Raw genomic sequence first — 7,747 nt, 5'->3', positions numbered from 1 at the left:
CTGCTGTGAGCAGCACAGTAGCAGCAGGGTCATGGTGGCAGTACACCAGCCAGGCCCACACTTGCAACCCAGGGCAGGGGTGGGGGAGGTGGCACCAGCAGGGAAGGAGGCCACTCCAGCTTAAGGACCATGTGGATTAGGCATTACCCATGGCCACCCTGCTTCCTGCTGGGCCTGGCTTTGCCACCGCCTCCAGAAGATGCTCAATCAACATCACATCTGGGCAGAAATCAGGAAGTGATGTCAGCATATTGACAGCTTGACAACAGCACTGGCTGACATCAGCACATAGCCTAATGTAATTTCTGCCCTCCACTGTTTCTCCCATCAGCCTGAGAGGCGAGGGCAGGGGAGAAGGCCCATCAGCAGGAGCTTGCCCACCTAAAGCAGGCACTTGACATGACTAGGCCACAGTGATTTAAGAAGAGGAGGCCATCTTTAACAGCTAAAGGGAGACATTCAGAAGGTGACACTTTTGCTGGCTTATATCATCAGGCTGCACCTGTAGGTAGCCAATAGTCAATGTTCTAATTTGCATTTAACATTGTAGCTTCAGGAATGAAAATTCAGAAGAAGGGAAATTAGCAAATTTATATCAAAATCTCAAGTTTTCACAAGTTTCTTTGCATATCTTCACAATTTATGAGACCAGCAATTATAAAGGAAAGAGGGTGGGGAGTTGTGTTCATATAAGCTTGAAGGTTTCAGATTAGAGGGATATATCCCTGTTGAACTACAGCTGTTTGTGATGCTCTTGGCTTAAGCTGTAGCCACAGAAGAGTCATCTACATCTATCCTCTACATCTCCTAAGAATGGCCATTGCCAGTGGGAAGGGAATAAAGGTAGGAATGGCAGTTGAAAAGGCAGGTCTGTCTACATAGACCTGCTGCTGTGCTGCATCATATGAAAACAAATGACATGTCTGGTGAATACTTAGGTTACACAAAAAAAAATTGGATGCACTGTAATTCAATTTATGGTGCTTGTGTTCAGAGTGATCACTGGTCAGGACTTTGCAGCTCTGTTAGCATTTTAAAAACAAGCATCTAGAAAATGAACTAGACAACTCTTAACTTGCAGAAACCCACCTGAATGACCACAGCTGTCCTGCAAGGCCCTTGCGAGACTCAGCAGTGAAGTAGCTGTTGCTGCTGAGCCAGTATGGGGGTTAAAGACTTGCTGCCATGGTAATGATTGTCTCACACCGGGGTCCCCAACATGGTGACTGCCAACACCTTTCCTGGTGCCCTCCAAGTTAAGAAAATGGGCAGGGCCAGGTGGGGATTTTGCCCAGCAGGGCTTCTGACTGGCTGTATAGATTTTTAGGTTGCTTTGGCAACAGCTGCCACCACAGCATAAGGACTGTGTGACTAAAGGTAAGCTGTGTATATGCAAGAAAATATTTTTAACAATACATTCATCTTAAAAGGCATCTTGTTAGACAGAAGTCCTGTCTGAAATAGGGAAGGAGTTACTATTAGAGTTCTGTATTACCTCACTCTCTGACATTTTGTGGCTGGCTCCACCTCTTGAGGCTGCCATTTTATGACTGGCTCCACCTCCCATGGCAGTCATTTTGCGGTTGCACCCCTACCCTGTGTCATAATTCCAAAGATCAGTATGCACAAAGACAAATATGGTCACAGTCCGTAGACATGAAAAGATAGAGCCACAGGAACTGTGTAAAGTGCACTCAACATTTCTTTAACGATAGCAATAATGTTATAAATATAAAAATTACAAAAGTGATACTAATACATTCAAATTGTAAATTCAGTTACATAAGATAGAGGATAACAACGACGGCGGGACGGTGGTCTCCGGAATGCGATGCCGTTTTGACAAATGTCTTCTTCTGACCGAGAATCTATAAGCTTATACACGATATAATACATATGAACATTAATACTTATATCTTAGGTAATTGTACAACAAAATTTAAAATAAAGTTGGTATAAAACCTTACTAGATGATGTGTGGAAAATTGCACTTCAATAGAAAAGCTACCCGATTCACATGGAGTTCAATAACAGTTTCTAGAAAAAACATAGCAAAGCAGTGAAACCAGACAGGCTAACTACGCGTAATTATAGAAAGCCAAAGCTTATACAAAAACAAAAATGTTAGAACCTACTTACCACCTATTTCATTGCACAAGTAATGGAGAAAATTTCTCTCAGACAAAATAAAGCTTATGTGTTAACCAGGTGTTGGTGGTTTCAGGGCTCTTCTTGTAGAAAAAACCCAGCAGGAACTCATTAGCATAATAGGCCACACCCAACAACAGGAACTCATTAGCATATTGGGCCACACCCCTGACAGCACAGCTCATTAGCACATTAGGCCGCACCCACATGTTACCAGAAGTGTGGTTATCCAGCCACACCCACCTTTTGCTTGTTATTCTGTTTACCTTGTTTGTTGTCCAAACCCAGGGCCTTTTTTTGTAGCAGGAACTCCTTTGCATGTTAGGCCACACACCCCTAATGTAGCCAATCCTAATGAGTTTCTGCTGTTGGGTGTGGCTTATTATGCTAATGAGTTTCTGCTGGGCGTGGCCAACCTGGGAGCCAGCCGGAACTCCGTTCCTGTGCGTTCCTGCCCAAAAATAGCCCTGGTGGTTCCTAACTTATACTTTCACACCATCATGGATTGCTCCAGAATCAACTTACATAAAAACTGAACAATGGCTGGGTGTCCTAACATTGAAACACTAAGGAAAAAGAGTTATAGGAAACAACTCAGATCTAAAGATGTATTCAGACCATGTGGATATATGGTGTTTAGTCTGTATATCCAGCTTTAACAGCTTAATTAAGGCAAAAATTCAATGTCCATATCATACAACTGCTGAAGAAAAAAGGTGGCAACTTGAGCAAAGCAACTCAATAGGGCAAGGTTATTAGTACTGAAGGAACACTTATGTTTCTTGTCTTGAGTAGCTTCCTGAAACTGTAATTACACAACCACTTATCCTCTGGCTGTTATCAAGTCATTCAGAGCTTCTGTATCCACTTAGTGCATCAAATGTGACTCAGCCTTCCACTTCCTTGGAATTCTCAATAGCTAGAGAAAGAGTAGAAGGCCAGGAAAATGATGTGTGAAGCAGGAGCCCTGAGGCAGTACAAACGCTTCATCCCCCAGCTTTGAATCGTCCTTGGCTTTAAGATTCCCTCCAAATAGGAAACTAGCAAAGTTCAACCCTATCCCCTTTGCGCTGGGTTTGCACCAGAAGGTTTCCCTGGATTTCCATTTGTAAAGCACAGCTTCCCCCTCTGACTATGGTGCAAAATGCTCCTGCAAATTATAATCCTAGAGGACAGAGGGCCCTCAAGAACATCATGAGGGGCAAGGCAGAGATCTGCCACTGAAGGGGGGAACGGGCAAAATTCCCCTCGCCCCTCTTTCTCTGGTAGATTTAAGTCTTTGTTTTGCTGATTTTTAAACAGAGTTGCAGCATATTTTAAACAGAAAGAGGCATTTCAAAATGTGATCTTCCCCTGCAGTCTGAAGAAGTGCAGTCCCTTCTATCACCTGAGCATTCCATTGCCATCATTCCCCTGCATGTGCACACCAGGCCTTCATTTCATGGCTGGAAGACTCATGACTTTCGTCATCCATGAGGGCAAGTTTTAAAGCAGCCACTAACATAACATTCTCTGTTGTGTTCTCATTGCCACTGGGATTACAGAGGCATCTGCAGTGGCAGTGGAAGCTCCATTGGGGGGGGTGTCTCTGCCCAATTTCCTTGTACCCACTTCCCTGCCACTGCAAGAGTGCTTTTCACCAGCTTTTTAAACATTCAGTAAAGTATGTTGCTGTAGCATAATGATGCTGTAACAGTGGGCTCTTCCACATTCTCATTTTCCTCGCATATGTGTCTCCATTGCTTTGTGGCTTTTTTATTTTTGGCATATGTTTTGGTCCCTCTGTTTTAAAGGGGTTGATCTGTAAGCATCTGAAAGAGGGCTCAAGTCGGGGGGGAGCTCTCAGGTACGGAGCTCCGGAAGAGAACCTCTAGGGGGCGGGGCGGTCACGTGGTGAAGCCCCGCCCCCTTCTTTACCCCGCCCTCTGCTTCGATCCTCATTCCGTTTGGGAATGAGGATGAAGCAGGAGGGTAAGTAGCCGGGCCTTCTGACACACTTCCGGTGATGTCAGGGGGTGTGGCCTTCTGTCACTTCCGGTGATGTCAGGGGGCGTGGCATATGCAAATAAGTTATGCTAATGAGTTATGCTAATGAGCTCCGGCAGCTCTTTTTCTACAACAAGACCCCTGGAAAGACCACTTAGTGATCTGGGGAAGTCAGCATGGTTTTGTCTCCAACAGGTCTTGTCAGACCAACCTGATTTCCTTCTTTGATCGTGTGACGAGCTTACTGGATCATGGGAGCTCTGTTGATGTGATTTACCTGGATTTCAGTAAAGCTTTTGATAAGGTTCCTCATGACATTCTGATGAGCAAACTGGAAGACTGTGGACTGGACTACAGGACAGTTTGGTGGCTAGGGAACTGGTTAGAGGAATGCACCCAAAGAGTGGTGGTCAATGGCGTTTCATCAGATTGGAGGGAGGGGTCCAGTGGAGTGCTGCTGGGCTCAGTTCTGGGCCCGGTATTTTTCAATATTTTTATCAATGATTTGGATGAAGGGGTAGAAGGGCTACTCATTAAATGTGCTGATGATACTAAATAGGGAGGAGTAATAAACACCCAAGAAGATAGAGTTAAAATTCAACAAGACCTGAATATTCTGGAGAAGTGGGCAGGATGCAATTCAACAAAGATAAATGCACAGTATTACATCTGGGCCATAAAAATGTCAAGCACAAATACTGGATGGGGAATTCGTTTCTAGGGAGTAGTATATGCAAAAGAGATCTTGGTGTGAGAGTGGACTGTAAACTAAATATGAGCAGTCAACGTGATGCAGTGGCAAAAAAGGCTAATTCAATCTTGGGTTGTATTAAAAGGGCCATAGCATCGAAATCGCAGGAGGTCATAGCTCCTCTGTATACTGCCTTGGTCAGGCTGCACGTTGAGTACTGTGTGCAGTTCTGGAGGCCTCACTTCATAAAGGATGTGGGCAAAATCGAGAGGGTACAGAAGAGAGCAATGAGGATGATCAGAGGTCTGGAGACTGAGCCCTACGAGGAAAGGCTAAGGGCCTTGGGAATGTTTAGTTTGGAGAAGAGGAGATTGAGGGGGGACATGATTGCTCTCTTTAAGTATTCGAAAGGCTGTCATTTGGAGGAGGGCAAGGAACTGTTCCAGTTGGCAGCAGAGAGTAGGACCCAAAGCAACGGGTTTAAATTACATGCAGAAAGGTATCGGCTGGATATTAGGAAAAACTCTTTCGTGATCAGAGTGCTTCAAAAGTGGAATCAGCTGTCTAGGGAGGTGGTGAGCTCCCCTTCACTGGTGGCTTTCAAGAAGAGGCTGGATGAATATTTGTCAGAGATGCTTTAGGCTGGTTCTGCATCGGGCAGGGGGTTGGACTAGATGGTCTGTATGGCCCCTTCCAACTCTATGATTCTATGATCCTCTAGTTGTAGATTCTGTATTACATCCCTGTACATCAGGCATAGTTTAAATCTGCAGGTTTTTATGCCAGACATACACCAATGTAATATTGAATTGGCCACTAGAGGTAGCAAAACACACGCAGAAAAGTAACCCCACAGGGATACTCAAGTAATTAAAATGAGGATGCGGAAGAGCCCAGTATATATACTACTGATGGAGAGCACACACACACACCCCCGGGAGGGGCAGTGGACACAAGAGGAAATAGTGCCAGATATGGCTGGAGAGGTGAAGAAATCGACACATTCCCATCCACATAGATCCTGAACCCTTTGCTGAGCACAGTTTTTCCAGAAAGACTGCAAAATAAGTTTGGTAACCTGTGCAGCAGAGCCAGAGAATACCTAGAAGGTGGACAACTGCAACATTATGTGGAAGCAATTTAGCCTCTAGCAAGCAAATGTTAAATATGTGGCTGGTTTGTGTTTTGAGTAATGGACCTCAAAGCCAGCATTTCATAAAAGGATGAACTTGATCATATTTTCTTCTTCTTTACATATTTAGTGTCCATATGAGATGATAAGTTTCATCCATAAAAATCCTACAAATGCCTCCATTCTCAGACAGTATTCTCAACAGACCAGCCATGTGACTTCTACCAGATAAAAGCCTGGGCTAACAGTACTTGTGACAAAAAAGGTTATCTTTCCCTTCTACAAATACAATAAAACAGGGGCTTGTGCTACTATTATGTATTTAATAATGTAATTATATGACAGCAGGTCCTTGCATTCTCTTGACAGAATACATAACCTTGAGCTAGGCATTGCACCATGAAATAGCACAGCCAGATAATTTAAAGTAGATTTTTAAAAATCTTGCATGTCAGCCAAAATTGGCTGCCAACACAGCCCTCAGGAACGAAAAGACAATACAAATGACAATTAAAATTCAATAAAATGTTCCTAAGAGAGGAGAGTCTCAGCTGGCTGCTTCCTGCTTTGCTTCAGAGGGTTTCGTCAAAGGCATTTGGAAGCTGCAGGAGGGGATTGGGGAGTTGAAGCTGGACCCTGGCGTGATAGAGGGCTCCTTGGCCCTGGCCACAGCTCGGTGGAACTCTCTGCCTAATGGCCTCTGTGCCCTATGGGATGAACCTAGTGCAGTTTCATAGGGCCTGTAAGAAAGAAATGTTCTGCCAAGCCTATGGTTGAGAACAGCAACAGTTCATCATCGAGCCTGGCCTCTTCTCTTCTCTTCTCCCCTATGGGATAGGATATAAATTGGCTTCAAGCGCCATCTGGAATAGTTTGAATTGTATGGGTTTTATTGTTTTTAACTGGTTTAGTCTGGTTCTAAATGTATTAATTAAATTTTGTTCACCGCCCTGAGACCTCTGGAGGGGGGCCGTCTAAAAATCAAATCAAACCAGTATATTCAAAGACCCATTCCTTGCTTATGGGGATGAAAACAGACGGGCTTACGACCTTAGTAAGAACTAGGCACAGATGTATTGAACTTCCGGATGGATGTGGGACTATGGAGACTTAGCCTTATGAAGATAAAATGACAAAAGACACAAAGCATACTGTCCTGAGCTTCTTGAAGGAAGGAGGTAATAGAAATGTGATGTTGGCGTACCTGAGAGTTCTGTGGCTGACATTCAGAGCTCTGACACCGGATGTTTTCGTTTGCAGCTTTTGTCACACAATCATGCCTAGTCTAGAAAAAAAGTGCTTGAAAAACTTAATAAAAAATGGGGCCTGGTCAAATCCCTATGGCATGAAATGAGCAAAAGTCCAATGTTGTGGGCCACTCCATTGTCAGAAATCTCTCAGGACCAAACCCAAGGACTGCTGTTAGGCCTCACCTTCATACAATGCACCAGTTCTGCAAGCCAGTTCAAGCCATTGCCCAGATGCAACCGTGCTGCCTCAAGGTTCCTGCAGGATTGGGCCTTTCAATAAATATTAAGTAGCTGCACTCAAAGTATCTTATGCAAGTTAAATGTGGGCAGAATTGGGAATGATCCCAGACTGGACCCACGATCTTCATGTCCAAAACACACTGGTGATGCCTGCAACAGGAACTCTCACAGGACAGATTTACCTTACTTTGTTAAGAGCATCCTATGTGAGCAGCATGCACACCAGTCATACCCATCAGGCTGCTTAGAACAAGGATGTGATCAAAGATGGCTTTTATCAAAATGTTCCATGATTGGGGG

The sequence above is a fragment of the Gekko japonicus genome, unplaced genomic scaffold (genome assembly GCF_001447785.1).
Source record: "Gekko japonicus isolate JY-2015 unplaced genomic scaffold, Gekko_japonicus_V1.1 scaffold768, whole genome shotgun sequence".
Taxonomy (NCBI): Eukaryota; Metazoa; Chordata; class Lepidosauria; order Squamata; family Gekkonidae; genus Gekko; species Gekko japonicus.
This window is presented reverse-complemented; position numbering follows the sequence as displayed.